At 35.7% G+C, this 26364-nt stretch overlaps 1 protein-coding gene across 1 annotated transcript in view; it reads right to left on the reverse strand.

The window, feature by feature from the left end:
- KDM7A (lysine demethylase 7A) overlaps window positions 1-26364 on the reverse strand; it is an 84625-nt gene that overhangs the window by 51364 nt on the left and 6897 nt on the right. The window lies entirely within an intron of this gene.

Below are 26364 nucleotides of genomic sequence, written 5' to 3' on the forward strand. Positions count from 1 at the left end.
TGCTCTAGAGAGTAGGAAAAGGTTTAATTCCCTAGATCATTTTAATGATAGCATAACCTTAGTACCAAAACTTGGAAAGGATGATTGTAGGTGGTCACTCTTGCTTATAAGCAAAGATACAAATAGAAAGTTTGGTCTATCCCAGGAATGCAAGGTAGTTTTTAATATTAAAAAAATAATAACCAGTGAAAGTAACCACATTAATAGATTAAAATTTTAGAAAGCATATTATACTTTTAAAACATACAGGGCAAATATTTGATAAAGTTCAACATTAACTTGTGATTAAAAAAGCAAACAAACAGAACCTCTCAGCAAACTAAAAGTAGAGGATACCTCCAATAAAAGGTAACTCTTAAAAAATTCTATGCAAATAACATGAAAGCAATCACTTTCAGATTAAGAACACAAGAGAAACACTTGATGGTACCACTTCTGCTAAGCATTTTGCTGCAGAAGCAAGATGGTATAGTAAAATAAGAAAAATAATAAAAGGGTAAAAGAATTGAACAATTAAAAGCTGTTGTTCGAAAATGCAACGGTGGCACTTGCAGAGAACACAAAATGATAAATTATAAGAATCAATTGCTAGATATAATATCAGTATATAAAAATAATCATATCTCCTTATATCAACAATAGAAAGATAAAAAATGAAATAAAACATGATGAGCAGTCAGGCATTGTGGCATACACCTGTAACACTTGTTACTCAGAAGGCTAAGGCAGAAGGATCTCAAGTTTGATAGTAAACTGCCCCTGAGTTCAATCCCCAATACCAAATAAACAAAACTTCATGTACAACTTACATTAAAAATGCTAAGATACACTGAAATAAATTTAATTTAATTATAAAACATCATTGAAAGACTTTAAACAAGACCTTAAATAAGGAGAGATTTACATCATGATCACATAGTTTCAATAAGGCAAAGATTAATTTTTCTCAAAGTGATTTATACATTCAATTTAATCCCAATCAAAATCTGTGGAAATATAAAGGGCCAAGAATATGCAAGGCATTCTTGGGGGGGGGGGAACCTCTACCAGGTATCAAGATTTATTTTAAAGCTATAGGAATCAAGGTAACTCAGAACAGATGCCTATACCCCACCCTACCCCCCAAAAAAATCTATGCATATGTGGACATTTATGTTTAACCTAGGAGGCACTGCAGGTCACATGAACAAGGACAGGCAAGTTTTCAATAGAGTTCCAGAGACACACTGTATATATCTGCATGGGATTATAAACCTAAACACAAAAGGAGAAAGTACAAAGGTTATGCAACACAATGTAGAAAATATCTTTAGGACTTTGTGGCAGGAAGGGTTGTCTTTCTTTTGTTTTTGGTTTTGGTTTTCTGTCAGTATTGGGGATTGAATCCAAAGGTACTCTACCACTTAGCTACATCCTTGTCCTTTTTTATTTTTTATTTTGAGAGAGAAAGTCTCACTAAATTGAACCTGAAATCCTCCTGCCTCCACCTCTTGAGTATCTGGGATTACAGGTGAATAGCTGAGGTTACAGGCATGTTCCACCAAACACAGCAGGAAGGGTCATCTTAATCAAAACATAAAAAGTACTTTCTATAAGTGGAACAACTTTTAACTGAAGCCATATTTAAAATAACTTGTTTATTTAATGATAAAGAGTGAAATAAACCAGAGTAGAAGACATTACAATACAGATAACCACTAAAGAAATTTTATCCAGAATATAATGAACTCCTACAAATTAATAAGAAGGGGGGAAAAAGAACCAGCCAATAGAAGAGCAGACTAAAGACTTGAAAAGGTACACCTCAAACAGGAAATAGCTGCACATCATGACAGGAAATTCAAGTGATTAATACAAAATGAAAACTGTATAACCTCAAAAATTACAGAAAGAAATATAAATTAAAACACTACATGGTATCCACTAGACTAATTAAAACTAAAAAGTCTGATGATACCAAACGTTGAAGATGATGTGAAGCAATGAGAACCTTAATATACAACTGGCTGCATCAAAACTGAAGAGCCGTGCACTCTACAACCACGCAATTCTTCTTTTAGGTAAATATATCTTAAAGAAACTCATGTACATATGCACTTATACAGGAATGGTTGTAGAATCTTTGTAATAGTCTATTAACAAAAACCAATAATTCACAGTATATCTCATAATGGAAGTCTACACAGCAATGAAAGAAATACCATGCTATAAATGGATAAATTCTACAATATGCTCAGTTACAAAAGACTTAAAAGAATACATATTGTATATATTCTTCTTATACATGAAGTTCAAGAGAAGGGAAAACTGGAGTATGCTGTTTAAGGATGATGAAACTACACAGAGAAGGAAGAGATGGATTGTAACACTAGGACAGTGAGCTCCTCTACAGAGTTTGAATCTGGAAAGAACGGGTGAGAGGATATTGTGGTCCTGGGTCTGTTATTTCATATTCTTCATTAAAATGTCTGCATGTTACCCTTATTTCATAATCAAAATATTTAAGGGTAAAATTTTATTAGGCTAACTAAAAATTTGAAATATATTAATCCAATAACTACACAATATATCAAAATCAATGAACAGAAGCAATCACTGGGTACCCCAAAACAAGCCCACACTTACCTGAGAAACCCATTACCTTTGCTACCATGAGGTCTTTGAGAATCTTGAGTATAATATGGTGTAATAAAATCCATAAAGTCAAAACCAAATAGGTACCAAATAAACAAACAAGGGCTGGGGGTGTAGTAGTTCAGTGACACAGTGCTGGCCCAGCATGTGTGAAGCTTGATCCTTAACAAGAATGCACCTAACTGAATTGGGCAATGACAATTTTACCTTTGTATAAAGCTGGCATTTACTTCATTTTTCCAATTTGGATTTACTTCATTTCTTCTTCACAAAGAGGGGGGAAAAAAAGAATATGCCAATTGTTTGGTGGGTGGTAACTTGTTTTCTTCTGATGCCAAGACTGAACCAAGGGCCTAGGCAAGCTATGCAAGGCTCTACAAGGAGCTATACATCCCCAGCCCCTAAAGTGTTTTTGGTTTTGTACCAGGTTTTGAACCAAGGGCAACTTAGCCACTGAGCCACATCCCCAGTCCTTTTAAAAAATTTTTTATTTTGACAAAGGAACTCACTAAGTTGCTTAGGGCCTCACTTTGAACTTGCAATCCTCAGCACCCTGAGCCGCTAGGATTGCAGGCATGTGCCACCACACTTGGCCCTAAAGTTATTTTTTTTTTTTTTTAAAGAGAGAGTGAGAGAGGAGGGAGGGAGGGAGGGAGAGAGAGAGAGAGAGAGAGAGAGAGAGAGAGAATTTTTAATATTTATTTCTAGTTCTCGGCAGACACAACATCTTTGTTGGTATGTGGTGCTGAGGATCGAACCCGGGCCGCACGCATGCCAGGCGAGCGCGCTACCGCTTGAGCCACATCCCCAGCCCCCTAAAGTTATTTTTTTAAACTGAAAGACTGCAAACTTCCAGTCCAATATAATAAACTTAATTTATATACATATGTGTGTTTATACATATATATATATATATATATATATATATATATATATATATATATAATAAATTAGCTCAAATGGGTCATATGCTAAAACTATACAATTCCTCAAATAAAATACAGGAGCTAATTGTCATGGCCTTGAATCAGGATATGGTTTCTTAGATCAGACACCAAAAGCACAAGGGACAAAAGAAAAAACAGAGAAATTGGACTTCATACTACAGTCTGAAGACTTGTGTTTTCTCAGCTTAGTTGGTGTGAAATAATCAGTTAAGTACGGAAAGAAGCAGGAGTGAGGAAAGAAAGTATAAAATGGTTGATGTGAAAAATGAAAGACCAAAAATGGCAGTAACAACATTACTAGCATTGTTGAGAGTCCACTGAGGTTTATGATAATGAATTACAAACCATTTCTGCAAAGTTTTGTGATTTTTTTTTTTAAACAATGTTCAGTTCAGAGTGGGAAGTTAGGTCTACCGCAGAATTAGGGTTTTCATAGGGGAAGACCAGAAAGGGAGTTGAGGGCATTTACAAAAGGAGTTAAAACAATGACAATACATGGAATTTAAGGTGGACTAAAAGGGAGAAGACAGAAAAAGGCAGTGAGAAAACAGTGAGATGATCTGAGAGATTTCAATGTGGTTCTAGCATTGATTCACTGGAAGGTCTTGAGCAAATAATCTACAAGGGACAGAGATTGTGCTCACAGAGTAGAATGATTAGAATTTGACATTTCTGAAGTAGTTCAGTCTATAACAGTGATAAAGTTTAAGTGTGATAACAATGGGTAGCCAAGATGGGACAATTATAAAGACCTTCTGCAGATCAGATGTATGAGAGCTAACTTGAATTCAATAAAACAGTTCAAAACCAGCTGCCCTGATTTTCAAAGTGAAATTTATTAGGTGTCAGTATTAGGTTCTACACTCCCATCAGAACAGAAACTCAAGGCCACAGGAGTCAATAGAGCACTTCTAGAAACTCATGATTTGTCTTGTCATTATCTTGCCCTTCTAAGACTTTTTCATATTCCTCACTACTTTTTTTATTTTTGGTAGGGGTGGGAGGGTGTGCTGGGGATTGAACTAAGACACACTCGACCACTGAGCCACATCTCCAGCCCTATTTTGTATTTTTATTTAGAAACAGGATCTCACTGAGTTGCTTAGCACCTTGCATTTGCTGAGGCTGGCTTAGAACCCATGATCTTCCTGCTGTAGCCTCCCCAGTTGCTGGGATTGCAGGTGTGCGCTACTGTACCCAGCTATATTCCCACTCTTAAATAGTGATGTCAGAAATGAGAGAAAAATGTTATGTGTCCATAAAAACCTAAAGTGGGCTCATATCAGTAAGCTCATCTATGAACATCTAAGATACATAAGTGAGACTCCCACAAAGCTTAGGGAAGAGAAAGAAACAGGCGTTTTGATTAGTCAAGGACACGTTAGGCAAAACTTAGCTATTAGTCCTCAAAAACCCAGAAATTGCCCTCTCTGGATTCTATTCTTCATGTCCCTTCTCATACCATTTAATCTGTTTTACTAAAATGTCAGTGATGTCTGCAGATTTTGGCCAATTTTCAATCAACCATCAGAACACTTACAGCTACATTTATTTTTAAATCTAAACATTTAGCAAATTTGGTAAATCAGCAAAAACATTAAATTTGATAAAATGAATAAACCTTTAAAAGTCCACTTTATCAAATAAAATATAATTTAAAAAAAACAAGTTTAACATAAAATTTTAATTTTCCTAAACCAAGATTATTTTGGATCTTTGAAGAGCACTAAAAGGAATTACTACATACACTTCAGTTCCTCTCTCAGGGAGGAACAGACAACTGCTCTCCACTCTTTATTAAGCCTACTCACTCTGCCCCTCACCCCCCATTAAAAGAATTCTAGAATCACTATGTCTTCTAACAGACATGTTAAGAGCAATTGCAGTAGGATGCATAAAATATACAGCTTTGAAAGCAAGTTTTGTAAGAATCACTTTCAAATCTGACACTAAATTGTCTCTGGTCTCTTCCATTCCATTTATTTCCCCTGTCAAATTTTCCTTCAGATTCAAACTTTCATTTTTTCCTACCAGCAAAACATTCCATGTTTATTAGACTATTGTGTAGGGGACAGAAGTGGGCTTTCCTGTGTGGTGACAATCTGACCTTTGATGAATAGCTCAGAACAGCCTCACTGCCATTTGGTGAGTGGGACAGTGACAACTTTAGCACATTCTATTGTCTTAATCTTCTCAAATGTTGCTTAGCTGGCTTTTTTGGACACTTGATAAGAAGAGAATTGAATTAATTGGGATCTGCCAAACACTTTTTCTCTTGGATAATGCTCTCATTTATATTTTCTACTCTTGGTGCTAGGAGAGTGGTCATTAAATTCTTTAAGACCTTAGTATCAATGGGCTTCATTAGATATTCCACTTACTTAAAAATACTCTCTCCATTCTTTTTTTTTTTTTTCCCCTCTCCATTCTTTACCAAGCAGTCTTACTCTGCCTCATCTTCAAAGTTCAGCACAAATTCTTCGTTGGTGCAACCACACTTGAGCACCCCAAGGAAGTCCCTCAACATTTTATTGATGTACATTTCCACTCATTTTGGCCTAATACTGAGCTATTTTGAATACCCTGTTTCCTGAACTAAACTCCCTAAGACTCTCAGTTCCAAGCACACAATCCCAGTTATACTCCATGTATGTATAATATGCCAAAATACATTCTACTGTCATGTATAACTAAAAAAGGACAACAAAAAAACCTAAAAATCCTGTTGTCAAGCTTCTAATGAAATCATTTCATGATGAGTACATGAAACACATGTGTACAACATTACTTCTATGCTGGCATCTTAAACTCTTGGCTTCCTGAGTGCAGAAGACATGCTTGCTGTTACTTGTTGTTGTCTCTTGACAATGAACACAGAGTAAGCAATGCAAATTATGAATAAGCACAAATAAACCACTCTCTCATGAAGGTAATAATTTCTATTGAATTCCTTCTAAACAAGAAAATGGTGTATAACATTTCTGAAATATCAAAAAAAAAAAAAAGACCTGTGGTCCTTCCACTAGTCATTCTACCTCTCAAACTAACATTTTCTAGTTCCTCTTCACTAGTCAACTTTCCACCTCTCCAGCTGCATGAGATGTGTCCACAGAGACTAAGGGAAGCTATAATACAAACAGTGCCCAGTGCACCTGCTATTTTGTGGAAATAAAAACTATACTTTTATGTATAACCAGCAATACAAAAGAAAAATAATCAGTGATACAGCAAAAAAAAAAAAAAAAAAAAAAAAAAAAAAAACTTCCCAAAATGAATCTTATGTGAAAATTTAATTAAGAATTTTATAAATCGTCTTGGAGGAGAAAAAATGAATCCGGGAGTTCACACATGCTAGGCAAGTGCTCTACCACTAAGCTACACCCTCGGTTGCCAAAATTATCATTTTATAGAGCAAAATTTTTGGTATAATGTACTTCTGCCTTCTCTGTTCACCCCCACCTCCCTTAACATTAAAGAAAGATGAACAGTAACGAACACCTAGAGCTCAAAGGTAGAAAATCCTTGCTTCTAACTGATTCCACCATCACAAGTTATCTCCTTTATGAAAAAAACAAATACATACTACTGCCTTAATATATTTTGACTGATGAATTCTACCTAATAACTTTTGCAAAGAAGAAACTTATACAAAAGTTTGTTTGAATCTAGATGTTCATTAAATATTTGCTAGTCCAACTCCTTATGAAAGGCAAAACTTAAAGAATTAACATTCCAAGAAAACTTTTTCTAAACCCTTTAATAAATTTGGTCTAAATATGGCTCCCAAAACTAGCATTAGAATCCTATGCAGAGCTTTTCCAGACTGGTACTAGGCAGCCTTTCAAAAGATTGAAGCAGCTCTATAAGAAGGGTTATGGGAAGAGCTCCAAAACACATTGTAAAACAAAACAAAACAACAACAACAACAAAAAAAAAAAGCCAGTTGAGAAACAGTTTTATAATATTCCCCCTAGAAACACACATTTGTAGATGCAAGGTGTATGTTTAGAAATATATGCAAGAAACTGGTAGCAGAGGCTGCCTCTGGGAAAGAAGAATGAATGGATACAAGAATGAAAGAGAGGATTTTTACCATATAGCCTTCTATTTTTGAAATTTGTACTGTGCACTGGTTATTTTTAAAAAGAAAAACGCATTCCTGAGCCCCACCTTTAATCTACAGGGAAAGGTAAGGGTTGGCCCAATAATCTTTATTCTTAACAAGTTCCCTAGATGATTCTTTTGCATCCAGCTCATCAAAAAGTGGCACTGGGGAATGAGTGACCCAAAACCCTAGCACAGAGGCTAGCAGAGTACCTTATTCACAACTATTTCCTGTGAAAACTCCATTACTCCAATTAGACTTTGGGCTCCTACTGGGTAATACTTAATACATAATTCAGAATTTCCTACTCTCAACAGACCTATCTAAAGCTGATTCCACACAAAATATTTACTGATTGATACAAAGCAAGAATGTAAAGCACAATGGGGAGGCATTATTTTGGGGATGCATTACTTTGGGCTACTAACCTGTAGACTGCTTAAACATGTATTTTGCAAATATGAAGGACTAGAAAGTGAATGTGAGGGGGAAAATAAACTCTCCTTTCGAGATCTTATTCTGAAATTCTTATAATTTTTGTCAATGAAAAAGAATGCAGTATTTTTACTGCAGGTTTAGTTGCACGTATAATCCTTTTGTATAGAAACAGTCCCTATTCATTACAAATTTATATAAAATGCTCATTTACTTTGTTATCCTTTCATGCTTTTCTTTCATGTAGCCCCAAAACCCCTATATTAACTTGATTTTACAAACAGACTATCTATAGATAATAGATGCAGAAATCAATTTTAAATGAACCAACAGCCATCAGAAACACTGCAATCCAGTTGCAGATTTATTTCCCATTGAGAGTATAGAAAGAAAAGTTATGTTTTCTAGGATAAGATGACACCTATGGAAAATTTAATATATGCAGGGCTAAGAGACTATCCCATGGAATAAAAGTTAACAGATAGTCAAAGTGTTTATATCCAGGACACTTAGTGATGTGTCAGCTACCAAGGACTGAAATCAACTAAAGCAGATCAAATCTTTCTGCTAACCTTTCTCATCTTATATATAATAGTTCCAGGGTTTGCATTTAAAGGAAAGAACACATGCCAAACCAAGCAAAAGCATTTATATTAGAAAACTTCCTGTTGGACAGAAACTAAGGTAACATACTTCAGGAGACTTAATACTGTTAGCATGCTCCTTCATTCTTCATGAGCGATTTCAATCACAGAAATCCTGTCATAATCCATAACAAATATCCCAAAGTGGAATTTCATATGTGACTCAGGAGATCTCAAAGAATTTCAATACAACTACAAATGAGAAATGCCCATCAACAGTAAAATGGGTAGTACAGATTTATGTGGAAAAGTCCAACAACAAGCACTGAACCATCTTATTTCAACACATACAAGTCAGAGAGACATTTAAAGTGCGCAATATACAAAAGAAGGACTTTTTACTTATTCATATATTGGTTCCTTTCAAAAAACAGTTTGTCATTACAGGTTCCTGTCCCTTTTGTAACTTTTAATTTCCACTAAGGTCAGGTGATGGATGACTGACAAATGTAAGAGAAATACAGGCAGCCCATGTTTTGCATGATAGCACAGGACCATAAAAGTAACTATACAAAGCCATCTTAATAATCAATGGTGGAAATTACAATTGTTCTGTGACCTTGAAAAATGTTTGTCAAAGCCTTAAAACCTTTCATACTGTTGTTACAATATAGAGTGAAACCAAGAATAGTAATATTTCTTTCTACATATTTCTTTAATATACTTTAATACATTGTGCTGATTAAGTGTGTCTTCACTAAGTGCCTCTGGCTGGATGGCTAGAGTCACTCCAGGGTTGGTAGCGTCATTGTTTCCATGTCAGTTATTTACGCTATTACTCCAGTTAGGCCCAATTCAATTTCACTTCCAGCAAGACCACTTTCTGTTTCTTTGCTGTACTTTCATCTTTACTGGTCACTTTGCTCTTTCAATTATCCATTTTGATAATATGTCCTGTGGGTTTGTTCCTGGGAGGCAAGGTGGCAGCACAACACACTTTCTTGTCTGGTGAACTGGAGAACAGATGTACATCTCTTACTTATAAAGTGATTTTGGATCTGCACACTAAGAGGTAGCAGTAAGTCTACATGCATTCACAGGTAATTTGTCATTTGACTATAATTTGAATATTGGGGAACTGATGTTATTCAAGCCATCTAGAGGAAATCAGTGCAAGAGCTAAAATAAGGACAAAGACTGCCTATACAGAATTCACCGGAAAAAATATTTTTAAAACTGTCCCACAAGACAAGGATACTAACCAAAAAAAAATTTATAATTGATAACACTAAGAAACACTGGGTTAAAATCAAATCACCTTTATTTACCAGCTTAACAAGTTAACCAGCACTCCAGAGTTCCATGATGGGAATCTAACATAAGTGATAAATATTACACTGTAACCTCAGGTCAGTCTTTCTCTCTCTCTTTCTTTCTTTTTCATGAAACACTTTGTCAGGCTATTACCTTCCACCATAGGAAAGTGTTTTAGGTTACTTTTCAGGCTCGTAAGGTGTGAAGAGGTTTACTGTTATAAATTTAACATTTTTAAGACTTAATTTTTGTTTGACCATTTTATAATTGGTATAAAGTACCAATAAATCAAATGCACTGCATAACAACAGAGAAAATTAGTGATAGCATTACCAAGCATTTACTGACTACCGGCAAAGCACATCAGTAGAATACATAAAAGCCAAATTTTTTTAATCTTTTTAAAATATTTAATTGATTTTATTTTTTAAATACATGACAGTGGAATGCATTACAATTCTTTTTTTAATCTTATTTTTTTAAATACAGGACAGCAGAATGCATTACAATTCTTTTTTTTTTTTTTTTTTGAGAGAGAGAGAGAGAATTTTTAATTCTTTTTTTTTTGAAAGAGAGGAGAGAGAGAGAGAGAGAGAGAGAGAGAGAGAGAGAGAGAGAGAGAGAGAATTTTTAATATTTTTATTTTTTAGTTCTCAGCAGACACAACATCTTTGTTGGTATGTGGTGCTGAGGATCGAACCCGGGCCACACGCATGCAAGGTGAGCACGCTACCGCTTGAGCCACATCCCCAGCCCCGAGAGAGAATTTTTAATATTTATTTTTTAGTTCTCGGCGGACACAACATCTTTGTTGGTATGTGGTGCTGAGGATCGAACCCAGGCCGCACACATGCCAGGCAAGTGCGCTACCGCTTGAGCCACATCCCCAGCCCTACAATTCTTATTACACATATACAGCACAATTTTTCATATCTTTGTATATAAAGTATGTTCACGCCAATTCATGTCTTTATACGTGTACTTTGTTTTGGGTTTTTTTTTTTTTTGCATTACAATTCTTATTACACATATAGAGCACAATTTTTCATATCTATGTTTGTATATAAAGTATGTTCACACCAATTCATGTCTTCATACATGTATTTGGATAACGATGTCTATTATATTTCACCATCATTGCTAACCCCCTGCCCCTCCCTTCCCCTCCCACCCCTCTATTCCTCCCATGCTCCCTCTCCCTACCCCATTATGGGTCAGTCACCTTATAGCAGAGAAAACATTTGGCATTTGTTTTTTGGGGATTGGCTAACTTCACTTAGCATTATTTTCTCCAATGCCATCCATTTACCTACAAATGTCATGATTTTATTCTTTTTTATTGCTGAGTAATATTCCATTGTGTATATATGCCACATTTTTTTAATCTATTCATCTACTGAGGGGCATCTAGGTTGGTTCCAGTTTAGCTATTGTGAACTGTGCTGCTATAAACATTGATGTGGCACTGTCCCTGTAATATGCTGTCCTATAACTTTTGGGTATAGACCAAGGAGAGGGATAGCTGGGTCAAATGCTGGTTCCATTCCTAGTTTTCCAAGGAATTTCCATACTGCTTTCCATATTGGCTACACCAATTTGCAATCCCACCAGCAATGTATGAGTGTGCCTTTTCCCCCACATCCTCACCAACACTTATTGTTGTCTGTCTTCAAAATAGCTGCCATTCTGACTAGAGTAAGATGATATCTTAGAGTAGTTTTGATTTGCATTTCTCTAATTATGAGAAATGATGAACATTTTTTCATATATTTGTTAATTAACTGTATATCTTCTTCTGAGAAGTGTCTGTTCATGTCCTTGGCCCATTTATTGATTGGGTTATTTGTTTTTTTGGTGCTTAGCTTTTTGAGTTCCTTACATTCCCTAGAGATTAATGCTCTATCTGATGTGTGAGGGGTAAAAATTTGCTCCCAAGATGCAGGCTCTCTATTCACCTCTCAGTTTGTTTCTTTTGCTGAGAAGAAACTTTTTAGTTTGAGTCCATCCATTTATTGATTCTTGGTTTTAATTCTTGTGCTATAGGAGTCTTATTAAGGAAGTTGGGGCCTAATCCCACATGATGAAGATTAGAGCCTACTTTTTCTTCTATTAAACACAGAGTCTCTGGTTTAATTCGTAGGTCCTTGATCCACTTTGAGTTGAATATTGTGCATGGTGAGAGACACAGGTTTAATTTCATTTTGTTGCATATGAATTTCCAGTTTTCCCAGCACCATTTGTTGAAGAGGCTATCTTTTCTCCAATGCATGTTTTTGTGAGCCAAATTTTAAAAAACCTTTTAACCTCAAAACTTAGCAAAGACATTTGTCTCAAATTATTATTATTTTTTTCTTTTTCCAGTACTAGGAATTGAACCCAAGGGCACTCTATCACATCCTCAGCCCCTTTGAACTATATCCACAGCCCTTTTATAGTTTATTTTGAGGGTTTTGATAAATTGCCCAGGCTGACCTCCAATTTATGATCTTCCTGCCTCAGCTTCCTGAGTAGCTGGGATTACAGGTGTGCACTACATCCAACTTTAAATTACTCATATTACAAATAATTACCAAGTATGTACAGGATACTTGCAAAGCTAAAGCCTAAAAACGGAGTACTCTTACATTAAGGAGCTACCAATTTTATTAAAATACAAAACCAAAATAAGAAGTAAGATACACTATCTCTAAACCATCTGATTGTATTCTGTAAAATAACATGGAAAGCTAGACTATCCTCACCACCAGGCACAGCTTCTATCTTTTTTTTTTTTTTTTTAAGAGAGAGAGAGAGAGAATTTTTAATATTTTTTAGTTCTCGGCGGACACAACATCTTTGTTTGTATGTGGTGCTGAGGATCGAACCCGAGCCGCATGCATGCCAGGCGAGCGTGCTACCACTTGAGCCACATCCCCAGCCCCACAGCTTCTATCTTAGGAAGAATACAAAGTGATCTAGTACCATGCACACTTGCTTCAAAAATTCCAACCCTGACTGCTAGGCCTATTCAAATGATATCTGACAAATCCTTTTAGTTTGGCTTGACTCCATTCCTGGTAAGGCCCCATACTATTGTCACCAATGTATCAGAAAGATGGAGTGGGCATATTAAGTTGTCCTGTGTCTGATTCCCCACAGAAATCTTAAGTTTTGCTCTAGTTATAAGAACAGAAAATTAGGAGCAGGGGCTGACCAAAAGCACACTAAGCAGCAGCAGGAAAAATAAACTGCAAAAATGGAGATGAAACCCTATGAATAAATGACAACTGTTCTGGGGCTATTTAGTACACAAAGAGTCCAAAAGCCCACAAGACAAAGAAAATAACTAAGGTCCATGATACTTAGTCATCAAAATTAGTGTACTATTCTATTAAGAAGAGCATAATATATCTGACAAAATCCTTCTAAAAATAGTTGACATATGAAGAAGTTTATCTCCTGAATAACTTTTCTGAGGACACTCAGTTACTTCACAAGTAAATCCTTCAGTTAGATGAAAATCTTATTTAAGTAGACCATACCACTTCCCAAAAAAGGTAAAATAGCTGCTAGTTTTCCTACGTGCTAATTACCTATGCATTGTTAACAATTTATTGCAGTGTTCCCATCCTAAAGGTTACTTCCCACTCTGGGGCATTTCTAGTGTTTTGATAAACATAGGATTTGAAAGGAAGACAGAAATAAAACAGCAACAACAGCTTCGAATTAAAATCACATCACACTATAACTTCCAGGCAGGATATCTTCTCAAAGTAGCAAGACCAAAAAACTATTCCATGAGATAAGGAAGCAGTTTTCATAATCTATTCTGAGAGCTACATTCATAACACATCTGCACATAGATGTAAGTAAATGAAATCATATTACTATACAGATATTATAACCATGATGTCAAAAACCTATTATCAATGAAATCCAAATTCTTCTCCCACCCCCCTTTTGGAACCCAGGCCCTCAAAAAGGCTTGGTAAGTGCTACTACAGAGCTACACCTCCAAATCCCCCACCCAAGCTTGCCATTCTAATCCAACATTTCTCATTTATCATCTTTATTCTCAATAATTTATCTACTGGTTTAGTTTGGAGTCCCCAGAAGCAGATCTTGAGACCTGATTTGAGTGTAAGTAGCCGTTCACACAGGAGGTAATCACCTGGAAGCACTAGTAGGAAAATAGAAGGGTGAGACAGGGAAGGGGAACAAGTCACAGAGTACCTTAATAAGCAATACCCTCTGGGGACATTTGGACTAGCAGAAGGGGCTTTAGGGTGGGGCCTAGGGGCCCACCCAGCACAAGAGGAAGTTTGCTTATCCACTGTTTCCCCTTAGACAATATTGGAGGGCTAGCCCAGAGGCATTAACATCCCAGTATTTCCAGCCTGCTTCAAGTACAAGCTGCTGAGCAACTGCAGCCAGAGAAGGCCCTTAGGCTAAGTCTCTGGTGCTTTTAGCAATGAATTTTCCAGAGGCAGAAAGAAACAGAGAAAGTCAGGGATGTGGGTGGAACGCTAAAGAATCCATTACCTGTGTGAAATTCTACTCCAAACACACACACATATTTAACCAGCCCATTCTTTGCATGCACATGCTCCTCTCAATACCCACTGTGCTCTTCCCACTTCTCTGATGTCCCATCATCCTCTCTGGGATAAACACTGCATAAGAATATATACAAGATAAGTATAATATGTAAATTTATTATAGGTAATCAGGTATAGATCAAATAAATAATCTTAAGCACTATTTAATACTTAATTCAACATAAGTAATATTTAATACTAATAATTTAATGTGAATAATAAGCAATATTTAATATTAAAATTGTCCAACTTGATGAGGAAATCACAATTGATTTGTATAAGAGAAAAAGAACCATCTTTGGAAAAATAATCATTCCTAGAAACTTACTCTATGTCAGTTCCAGAGCCAAAAATGAAATTGATGAGTTTTAAAAACAAATCTTGTCCTACCAGTGAGGCAGATTCACCTCTAATGTGTAGAAGATTGAGATGTGGAGTAGGTAGAGAAAGGAAAATAGTCTTTTAGACAAAAGGAACTAAAAGACACAAGCTATCTTTTTTAAATATGTTTTTAGTTGTAGATGGACACAATGCCTTTATTTTATTTTTTTTTAATGTGGTGCTAAGGATCAAACCCAGTGCCCTCCACATGCGAGGCAAGCACTCTACCACTGAGCTACAAGCTCCCACAAGCTATCTTAAGTTCTGCAAAGCAAGTAACACTTTAGGAAATATTTAAGAATGGGGAAATTGTACTGATGACCAGGGAATGTCCAGAGAAGCTTTTCATATGAGAACAAATGTTATGCTAAATTACATTTAAGAATGGGGTGGGGCGGGGTGGAGTGAGGGGACAGAAGATATGGAGAGGGATGGCTCTGAAAATGAGGAGGAAAGTCAAGAGGCTAGGACCAGGCAAAAGACTGGGTCAAGAAGACATAGCTAGAAGATAACCAAACCCATGGAAGAAGGCAAAAACAAGGAAGAGACATACTAAGAGACAAAGGTACATGCCGTATTATAGATGGGTAAAATACACATTTGATACCACCTTCTTCCCTTTATCAAGAGATACATATTGTGCCAGGTACAGTGTTCTAAGTCTGTAATTCCAGCTATTTGGGAGGCTAAACAGGAGAGAGAGCAAATTCAAGGCCAGTCTGTACAACTTAGTGAGATCCTATCTCAAAAAGGGCTGGGAAGGCCAGGGTTGTGGCGCAGCAGTAGAGCACTCACCTAGCAAATGCAAGGCCCTGGGTTCAATCCTCAGCAGAAGGAAGGAAGGAAGGAAGGAAGGAAGGAAGGAAGGAAGGAAGACAGAAAGGTATTATTTCCAACTACAACTAAAAAATAAATATTCTTTAAAAAAAAAAAGTGTGAGGCCCTGGGTTTGATTCCCAGCACCACATATGAATAAATAAATAAACAAATAAACATAAGATAGATTGACAACTAAAAAATGTTTAAAAAAAAGAAATGAAAAAAATAAAGAGTTGGGGATGTAACTCAGTGGTGAGTGCCCCTGAGTTCAGTCATCAATACTACAAAAAAAGGGAAAGAAACAAACTTTGTGCCATGGAAGAATTCAAAATGCTGATTACTGGCTCACATTTACTCATCCAAAACACTATCAGGACAATGAAAATGCAGCAATAATAAAATCAACAAATCAAATATCTACTCTGTTGAAATTTAAAAACCAAACAAGTACATATGTAGTGTTTCTGATGGCAGTAAGTACAATGGAGAAAAAAGAATGCTAGAGGGCAGGGGAATTTCTGTTTTATATTAAGAGTGGTTAGGCAAGGCCTCAATGAGAAGATGACAATTTAAAAAAAAAAAAAAAAACAGCAGAAGTGCAGGAGCAAGCCTTGCAATATCTGAGGGATGCTCTAAGCAGAAGTGAAGTAAATGCAAGGGCCCCAAGGCAAGAACAAGTCTGATCTGTCTGAGAAACAACTAGGAGTTTGTACATGAATGAATAAGTCTAAATTTTTATCTCCCGAGCCGTAGTTTGAACATGTAATTACCATTTTCATATTTCTATTTGGATAATAAGCATCTCAACCTGAAGTATATCCTGTAGAATTCCCTTCCTTCCTGACGAGACCTGTTCCTCCTGCAGTCCTCTCCATCTTACTTACTGGCAATCCTTCAAGTAGTTTAGGACAGAATCTTTGAAGTCTTCTTTGATTCTTAAGACCTGCTTTAAAAATCTTCAGCTAAATCCTAACGGCATACCTTTGGAATCTCAGCACTTCATATTGCCTTCACCATTACCAACTTTGTATGAGATGAGATGACTGCAGTAGACTCCTAACTGGTCTCCTTCCTCCTGCCCTCTAGAAACCACAGTGGTGCATGTAAATTGGTCCTGTTATTCTTCATATTGACACCTTGAAAGAATTCCATCTCACTCAAAGTAATAGCCTTTCTGTGACCCGTGGGAGCTTAAAAATTATTCCTCTGTCTGATATCATCACTTACCACTGCTCCCTTGCTTTATATCTACATATATGACAGGTAAAACACTCTGGCAGCTCACAGAGAAGAAAAGCCCAGGAACTCACAAACTCAATCTTTTGGGGAGAAAACTCCCATGTGATCACCCCCAAGAAGTTTTTGAAGCCACTGGCCAGAAACCTTTGCTTCAAGAGTTCCTTGTGTCCTATACTTTGTCACTTTGGGACTCAGGATGCTATCCAAACTGTTTTGCTTTTCTGAACTTTGTTCATGATTTTTTCAATAGCCTGCAGGGCTCCTGTGTAATGGGAATATATCCAGGACCTCCAGGGAGATCTCCAGGACCATTTTATTTTCCTTTTAATATAGTATTAAGGAATCCATGGGAAGTATATAAATCAAACTGACCACACTAGATTACATTCCTGTTGCTCTGTAAAACAGCAACCACTCATCAGACAACAGTTGTTGCACATTAAAAACAACAAACGAAGGCTGGGGGTATATAGCTCAGTAGTACAGCACTTGCCTAATATGCACAAAGATCTAGCCTCAATCCCCAATGCACTCGCGACGCACGCGCGCGTGTACACACACACACACACACAAAAAAAAAAAAAAAAAAGATCTACAATGGTATAGGTTTTCCCAGCTTTTGAAATTCCATGATTTTACAGCATATGATATCAAATGGTTATGATTACTAACTGGTAGAGGGGAGTCAATATTTTAGATGTTTGGAATTCCTGTTTTGTGCTCAAGGAAAATGACATTTCTAAATTATAAAGAAAGAGAAGCACTTCATAAAAAAATGAAAGTGTTTCATCCCCCTTCCCCACTATAAAATATAAATTGGATATAATGTCACTGTATTTTCTCTAACATTGAATTTTGTTAGCATGAGTTTAGAAAAGTAATCAAATGGACACTCAAACAAGGGCTGTTGATTGAAAATTCTCTCCAAATTGAAAGTGAATACAAAGAAAAGAATATTTTATCCTTTTGTCCCTCCAATTGATCTTTCCTTTTTCCTTTCTTCTGTATAAAACCTACAGATATTAATATAATCTGGAGTTTCCAGAAGATACTTCCCCTGCCAAATTGTGTACTTTATTAATCAGAATAAGACTGAGAAGAATGAAATACATCTTAGGGACGGCCCAAGAAATAACTCAAAATTTCTCCACTTTGGGATTCACTTTTAGAAGTGACAATTTTAAAGAAGACAATTGAGTTACCCCCAAAGAAGATAATATAGTAGTTATTTCCAGTAAGGTCTCAATTCTAACACTGATTTTTTTAAGATGATTCCTTTTACATATATATATTTTGTTTTTTGTTTTTTTAATGTGGTGTTGGGGATCAAACTCGGGGTCTTGCCCGTGCTAGGCAAGCACTCTACTGTTGGGCCACAACCCCAGTCCCTAACACTGATTTTTGATGTATCAGAATTATCAGATAAATATGACTTAGAGCTCTGGTAAAGAACCATCTTACATGTGGATTGCATATTTAAGCTCATCAAACTTATATATCAGTTTTCTTATGTTTCCTGTCTTTGTGTCCCTCTAGAACACAAATTTTAAAATATGATTACAGATAAAAACAATTTCAAAATGTATAATGCTAGAAACCTTCTTTAAGGATATCCAAATGCATGTCAGTTTTGTTTTATTCTAAAAGCTAAATATATGCACAAATAATATCTATTTACATATATACATATATATATTTCATTAAATATATATATTTAAATAGGAAGAGAGAACCCAATCCAAGCACACATGCACCACACACACACACTCAACAGAGGGCAAATCCACAAAACGGAATTCTATGCAACTACTAAAAAGGAGATATTTATATATGCTGGCATAAAAACAACTTTACTAGATTGTCAGAAAATTTTAATGAATGAAAGATACAGAAACAGGTTCACAGTATGATCCCATCCTCTGGATGAAAACTCAAAACTTTTCACATAATGGTGTTAATCGTTGGGGTTGGGACTGTAGGAAAGAGAAAAACGATTTTCACTTTTCAATCTGTCTACACTGCTTGAATTTCTTCCCAGATCTTTTGTTTTGTTTTGTTTTGTGTTGCTAATGTTTTAATACAGGATCTTGTTTTCCAACAATTCTCTCACCTCAGCATCCCCAGTAGCCGAAGGTACACACTGCCATGTTCCCATTTTTGTTGATGTTATCATTTTAATGATAGGTTATGTGGTCAAAGGAGACAAAAACCATTTTGTATCCATCTTTTTACCTCTTTGTATAGCCTAAAACTAATAAATATTATACATTTAGAAATGTATAATAACAATGGAGAATGCTAATGATCTGATTAACTGTTTAAAACTAAAGAAGAGGGAAAGCAAGTGTTTGATTCTGCCTGTCCTATATACACTGTACAACTAGGTAAATGAATAGTTGAAGGAAAATTTTCTCTTTACAGAAGTACTGCAGCTAACAAAGAAGAAACTTTGAAATGAAAATATTACTTTCCATCATTATTTAGCTTTCAATGATGTCTGCAAACATGACAAAAAAAGAAACCACTAGACATTTTAAGCCTTCTGATTAGCTTCCTGATAGAAGACAGAAGACTACATCAGCCATCTATAAAATATTCTTGAAGGGAAAAACCTGAATCTGATCAAGCTCCTCTAGAGTCAACTACCAATCTGCAGGAAAGAAAGAAACAGGTTACAGGAAAAAAGGAATATATTAAGACACTATAGGGATGTAAATCAGCAATATCCAAAAACTGAAAATTTTATAGGATAAGTACTTTCTGAAGCAGATTACAAAAGGGAAAAGAAAAATACAAAAAGAAAAATCCATAAATCAGGGTTTCTCAACAAGAACACATTTGGCCATTTTGCACCAGGCCCACAAGTGCATGTTCAGCAGCACCCCCACCTATTAGAGCCAGCAGTAATCACCCTCTGCCTCAAGTTAAAAATGTTTCTAGACATTGCCAAAGGTCCCTGGGGGACAAAACTGGTTATCTAAAAGCATATTCTACTTCTGGGTTGTTGTTTTTTTTTTTTTTTAATTTTCTCCAATAGCATTCAGTAAATGATAAACCAGCCCCAGAATGAATCTTCAGAACTTTCATCTTAAATCCCTGTCACAAAATACAGGCTTACAAAACACTCCATAGTATGGGGGAAGGGTGGGTGGGAAGGATTAAAAGAAATTGCTGCTTTAAGGAAATTCCTGGTCATTTATGCTTTGGGGACTCCTATTATATTCATTTGCTTGCTCAGTGTTTCTTTATTCCTCTAAGTCACTTATGTCAGTTTTGTTTTATTCTAAAAACTATCAAAGGCAGTGATCTTCTTAAATTTAGATATATGATAATATCTTTAAATTTAGGTACAGAGCATCCATAAGGTACAATTTAAATATCCAATAGTGAATCAAGTAGTTAAGACTATTTACCCAAGAGCCTATTCTTCATAGCATCTACTGACAAGTTACGCTTAAAATCATATTATCAGACCTAAGGAAAAAGGTATATGGGTTGTTTCCACAGATGCTTAAGCAGTCTTTGACAAAATTCAGCATCCATTTATGACAAAAACACAGGAAGGAAGCAAGGAAGGAAGCAAGGAAGTAAGGAAGGAAGGGAGGGAGGGAAGGAGGGAAGGAAGGAGGGAAGAAAGCAGAAGAACTTTCCTTATATGAAAAAAATCAGTCCTAAAGTTAGTATCTTCTTTCATCAGGACATAGAAGCATGTCCAGTAAGACCAGGAACAGAACTATCTCTGTCAATACCCAACTCTGAACTAGTGATGTAAGCCTGTGAAATTATTAAAGAGAAATCAGAGGCAGAATAAACTGATAAAATCACCTCTATATGCATATGATATGAACTTCTGGCAAACTAGTTAGTTATAATGATTTAACTAACTTAATTCTTTTAGTAAGACAACAAGATACAAAAGTAACATTAAAAAGCAATATTCTGCATATACACAAACAATAACCAATAATAAACAAACTGTAGAGAAAATGCCATTTATAACAGTAAACAAGGAAAATTAAATACTTAGGAGTAAACTTAACAAGAAATGAGCAAAATATATAAAAAGAAGGATTTTTAAAAATACCTGAAAGATACAAAAGTAGATATAAAGAGAGATATCCCTATTCTGGGAGAGAATGATTCAATATCATAAAAATGTCAGTTCTCACTGTTAATTTAAAATTTTAATATAATCCCAATAAAAATATCTATAAGCTTTTTAATAAAATTGGATAGATTGATACTAAAGTTCCTACAGAAAAAGAAATCTGCAAGAATAGCCAGAAAAACACTGAAAAAAACATTAACTATAAGAACAAGACTGATCTTACCAGAGTTAAAACATTCTATAAAAGCCTCTGTAATTAAAATAATATGATACTGGCCAGGTGTGGTGGCGTATGCCTGTAATCCCAGCAGCTTGGAGGCTGAGATAGGAGGATCTTGAGTTCAAAGCCAGCCTCACCAAAAGTGAGGCGCTATGCAACTCAGTGAGACCCTGTCTCTAAATAAAATATAAAATAAGGTTGGAGATGTGGCTCAATGGTCAAGTGCCCCTGAGTTCAATCCCCAGTACCCAGGAAAAAAAAAAAAAATTGTGAAGCTGGTACATGAATGGACAGACTGGTAGAACAGACTAGAAAGCATGGAATTTTGGGTCGCAAACACATACACACACACACACACACACACACACACACACACTCTTTTGGCATATCAAATCACTGGAGCAAATATGAACTTTTCAATAAACAGTGCTGGAACAACTGGATATTCATTTAGAAAAAAATAAAATCATATTTCTATTTTGTACCATATACAAGAAGAAAATCCAAATGAATCAGGATCTAAATTTAAGAAACAAAACCATACATATACTATTGAAAAAAAAATGGATAAAATTCTCTTTCTCCTTGGTGTAGAAAAAAGATTGCTAATTATGACTCAAAATCCAGAGCCAATTAAAATAAACAGTTGACAACACTCTGGTTTTTCTTTAAATCATATCTTTCACCTTTTACTAAAATAAAAAAAATTGATAAATATGACTACATAACTATTTTAAAAAATTATGTGGCAAAGGGGTTGGGGTTGTGTCTCAGTGGTAGAGTGCTTGCTTAGTATGCAGTGAGGCACTGGATTCAATCCCTGGCACCACAAAAAAATAAAACATATAAAATAAAGGTACTGTGTCCATCTACAACTAAAAAATATATATTTTTTTTTTAAAAAAATTATGTGGCAGGAAAAAAATCACCATAAACAAAACCAAAAGACAAGTAAAAAATGGGAGAGAATATTTAGAACACATCACAAAGGGTTAATATCTCTAATACATAAAGAGCTCTTAAAAAGTGGGGAAAAGGACCAAAAACCTGAGAGAATCAGAAATCAATGTAAACAAATGATTCTAAAAGAGGCTCTAAAACATGAAAATTGTTCAAACTCACTTATAATGCCTATTAAAACATAGAAACCATAAATTGGCAAAGATTTTAAACAGGACAGCATCCTGATGGCAAGGATGTAGACAAAGAGGCATTCTTATACACTAGTATAAGAATGCAAACTAGTCCAACCATTCTGGAAAGAAACCTAGTAATCCTAATAAAACAATGTTGCAAATATCTTTTAACCAAATAATCCCACTTTAAGCAATCTAACTAAAGATATACTTCCGACAGTATGAAAATGCATACGCAGAAATTATTCATTGCAGAATTGTTTGTGACTGCAAAATACCATAAACTTCAATGCCCATATACAAGAGAGTGATCATAAATAAGACATGGTACATCCACACAAAGGAGTACTATACAGAGATAAAGATCTCTATGAACTGACATGAAGTGATTTCCAGTATATATAAGTTTAAAAAGGCGGGGAGAGTACAAAAAAGCATTTATAATATTCTATCCTTCAGGTAAAGAAAGAAGATAAAATACATAAGCGTCTGCTTGTTTGTGGGAAAAACAAACTAAAAGCACAAGGGGTGGTCGGGTGCAGCTCAATGGTAAAGCACTTGCCTAACATGTTCAAAGTCCTGGGTTTGGTCCATAGCATCATAAAATATAAAATTAAATAAATAACCAAACACAAACAGGCTTTAGTAGTAGATGGTGGACTTAGCATTTATAAGGCCCTGTATTCAATCCTCTGCACCAAAAAATAAGTTAAAGACAACAATCAAAACACACACACACACACACACACACCCCACACGAAAAATCAGAAGCTAAAGGGACAGATCACTTAAAGATGTGAATGAGAAAGTGTAGAAAAAAGAATGAGAAAGTTATAAGAGGGACAAAGTGGGAGTGACATTTCTCTGTATACCTTTCATAAAACCATAAATTTATGAATCAACAATTACAACCAATTACAATGTGGGAGGAATCAAACTGCAATATAAACAGTAATAAACAAACCTAAATATGTTACAATAAAAATGACAGCACACCACAGTAGGGGAGAAAAGAATTAATCTAAGAACTGTGGAAAACAGTATTTTGACTGGATAGCATAAGGTTAAAGATAAAAAGAACTATATAAAAACAATGTAATACTTAGAAAATTTGTTTCTCACAGTGGGATGGGTTAACAATTCTAGGGTTACTTTATGTATTCACTGGGATTCAACAAATATATATTTATCATGGATAATGAGAGTTGAGTTTCTTACTATTGGACAAAAAAGTTACAAGTAGGGAAAAGGAAAAGACTAAAATAAACCCTGTGCTGTTGGACTAAAATCAAAGGTATCATTATGAAAATTTGTGGTTTTCACCATACACAGATACAGAAACAAACACAGATGTCCATGTATGTGGATGATTAGTGTATTTCCTAGCTCTGTCTACTGAGTATACCTAGAAGCAATGAGCCTGCCTAGTGCCAAACAGCCATCAGTTTCTAAACATGATTTTCCAATAAAAGGAACCAGAGTTCACACAAACATACACACACACACACACACACACACACACACAAATACAAGTTATTATTAACTCACACTATAATTAATGAGGAAAGTAACATTTTTATTAACAGAAAAGTAAGTAAAGACTGGCACAGTGGCATACACTTGTAATCCCAGCTAATCAGAAAGCTAAAGTAGGAGGATCACAAGTTCGAAGCCAGCATAAGCAACTTAACAAGACCTTATCTCAAAATAAAATAAAAAGGATTGGGGATGTTGCTCAGTCATAGAGTACTTGCCTACTATGTGTGAAGCTCCAGTTCAATCTTCACTACCTCAAGAGGGAAAAAAAATAAAGGATCACTATAATAATAAAATGTAACTTTCAAAAAGAACCAAAAACTTGGTAGCTAGCAGCTGTGAAATCAGCACCCGCCAGCTGTTCAAAAGCTGTGCAAATTATCTTGGAGTTTAAATTGCTAGAATCAACCAAAGCATGCTTTATAATCAAACTGCTCTACACCTGTTCTTATTCTCAAGCCCCCACTTCAAATCTTCAAAAATAAAAGCATTCCTCCCCTTGGATGATCAGAAAGCTCAATTTCAAATCTAAAAACACAGGATATAAGAGGATAACAAGCAGAAATCTGCCCCAAACTAATGGTTTAAAAAAAAAAAAAAGTGCTTGATGAGAAAACTCTTATGTTCCCTATTACCCCTATTATAAACTGTCTTAACAAAAAAAAAAAGAAGTTGGAAAGTTCAATAAATGGACACTTTGTTTTATTATGGGGAGATATGTTCATTTAGTGAGTTTATAATACTAACACTAAAAGATGTCATTATTTAAGAACAAATGTCTATAAAACAAGTTTTTAAAATAATTCCAACTCCCAACTAATTTTAAAAAATCAAATACACTCTAATAAGAAATCCATTTATAACAAAAATGAAAGCAAAGTTAAATCTGAAAATGTTTCAAATATTATATAAATATTTTGTCCTTAAAGCAGTAATACATTTTTAGATATTTATACTGAAGAACATAATTCTTAAAAAGAACCAAAAAAATAAAAGGTTGCCAGGCATGGTAGCGCAGGCCAGTAATCTCAAGATCACAAGTTCAAAGACAACGTCAGCAACTTGGCAAGGCCCTAAGCAACTTATCAAGACCCTGTCTCAAAACAAAACATAAAAAGGGCTGGGGATGTTAAGTGGTCAATCCCTGGTACCAAAAAAAAAAAAAAAAAAAGTAAGAGGTTTCTAGGCATCTCTCTCTGGAACCCTGTCAAATCTGTTCTATCTGCACACCCTCAAGACAGAAACAAAACCACTTCCATCTAGTTGTTTTCCTGAGTCTGGGTACTACTCAGGAGCAGAGGATACCCAGGACAGCTACTAGTTGAGCCATGAGCTCTGCACTTAGCCACTGCAATGCTCTCACCTTCTAGCTTTGCACCCCAGGGAAGTTACTGAACTCTCTAACCCTCAGTTTCCTCATCTGTAAAATGGGATAATTCTGACATTTATCCAACAAGGCGAATGTGAGAATTAGATGAGTTAATTAAACATGTAATACAATTAGAACAGTATTTAGCACTTGGTAAAATATTTGGTAAGTGTTCAAGTGAGTTTCTGTGGTTCTGTAGGGCAAGTACCTAAGAAATTCCCACCCAATTCTTCTACCCATGAATTAAGTCCTTCATTCATTCAAGCTGCATAAATAAACATCAACATAAGACATTTGTAAATTACCAAAACCTACTAAAACATTGCAGAGCATCTGTCACTTGGATTATTACAATAGCCTTCTTACTGGTATCTTGGCCTTTACCTTTGCCTTCTTCCAGTCTATTCTCCAAGCAGGCATAATCAGCTTGAGATGCTATACATGCTAGGCATGCCCTCTACCACTGAGCTATGCGCCCAAACTAAGACTGATTCTTTTTTTTTTTGGGGGGGGGGGGCGGCATTTATTGAGGACTGAACTCAGAAGCACTCAACCATGGAGCTACATCCCAGCCTGTTTTGTATTTTATTTAGAGACAGGGTCTCACTAAGTTGCTTAGTACCTCACTATTGCTGAGTTGGCTTTGAACTTGCAATCCTCCTGCCTCCATCTCCCAAGACACTGGGATTAGAGTCATGCATCACCACGCGAGGCAAGACTGATTCTTTTAAAGATTATGTCAGCTCAGTTACTCCTCCACTCAGATCAAATCTTTACTTAGAGTAAAATCCAAAATACTAGTCCTGGCCTATGAGACCCAACAATGACCCCCATATCCCTCCACATGAGTGTCCTTGTTCTTCCTATAAAATGACAAGCATGGCTCACCCTCAGGACCCTGCACTTCTTTTTCCTTTGGCCTGGCATTCTTGAGCTCAAATGTCTCCTCAGGGCTTTCCA

The sequence above is a fragment of the Spermophilus citellus genome (assembly GCF_964194105.1).
Source record: "Spermophilus citellus genome assembly, chromosome: 3".
Taxonomy (NCBI): domain Eukaryota; kingdom Metazoa; phylum Chordata; class Mammalia; order Rodentia; family Sciuridae; genus Spermophilus; species Spermophilus citellus.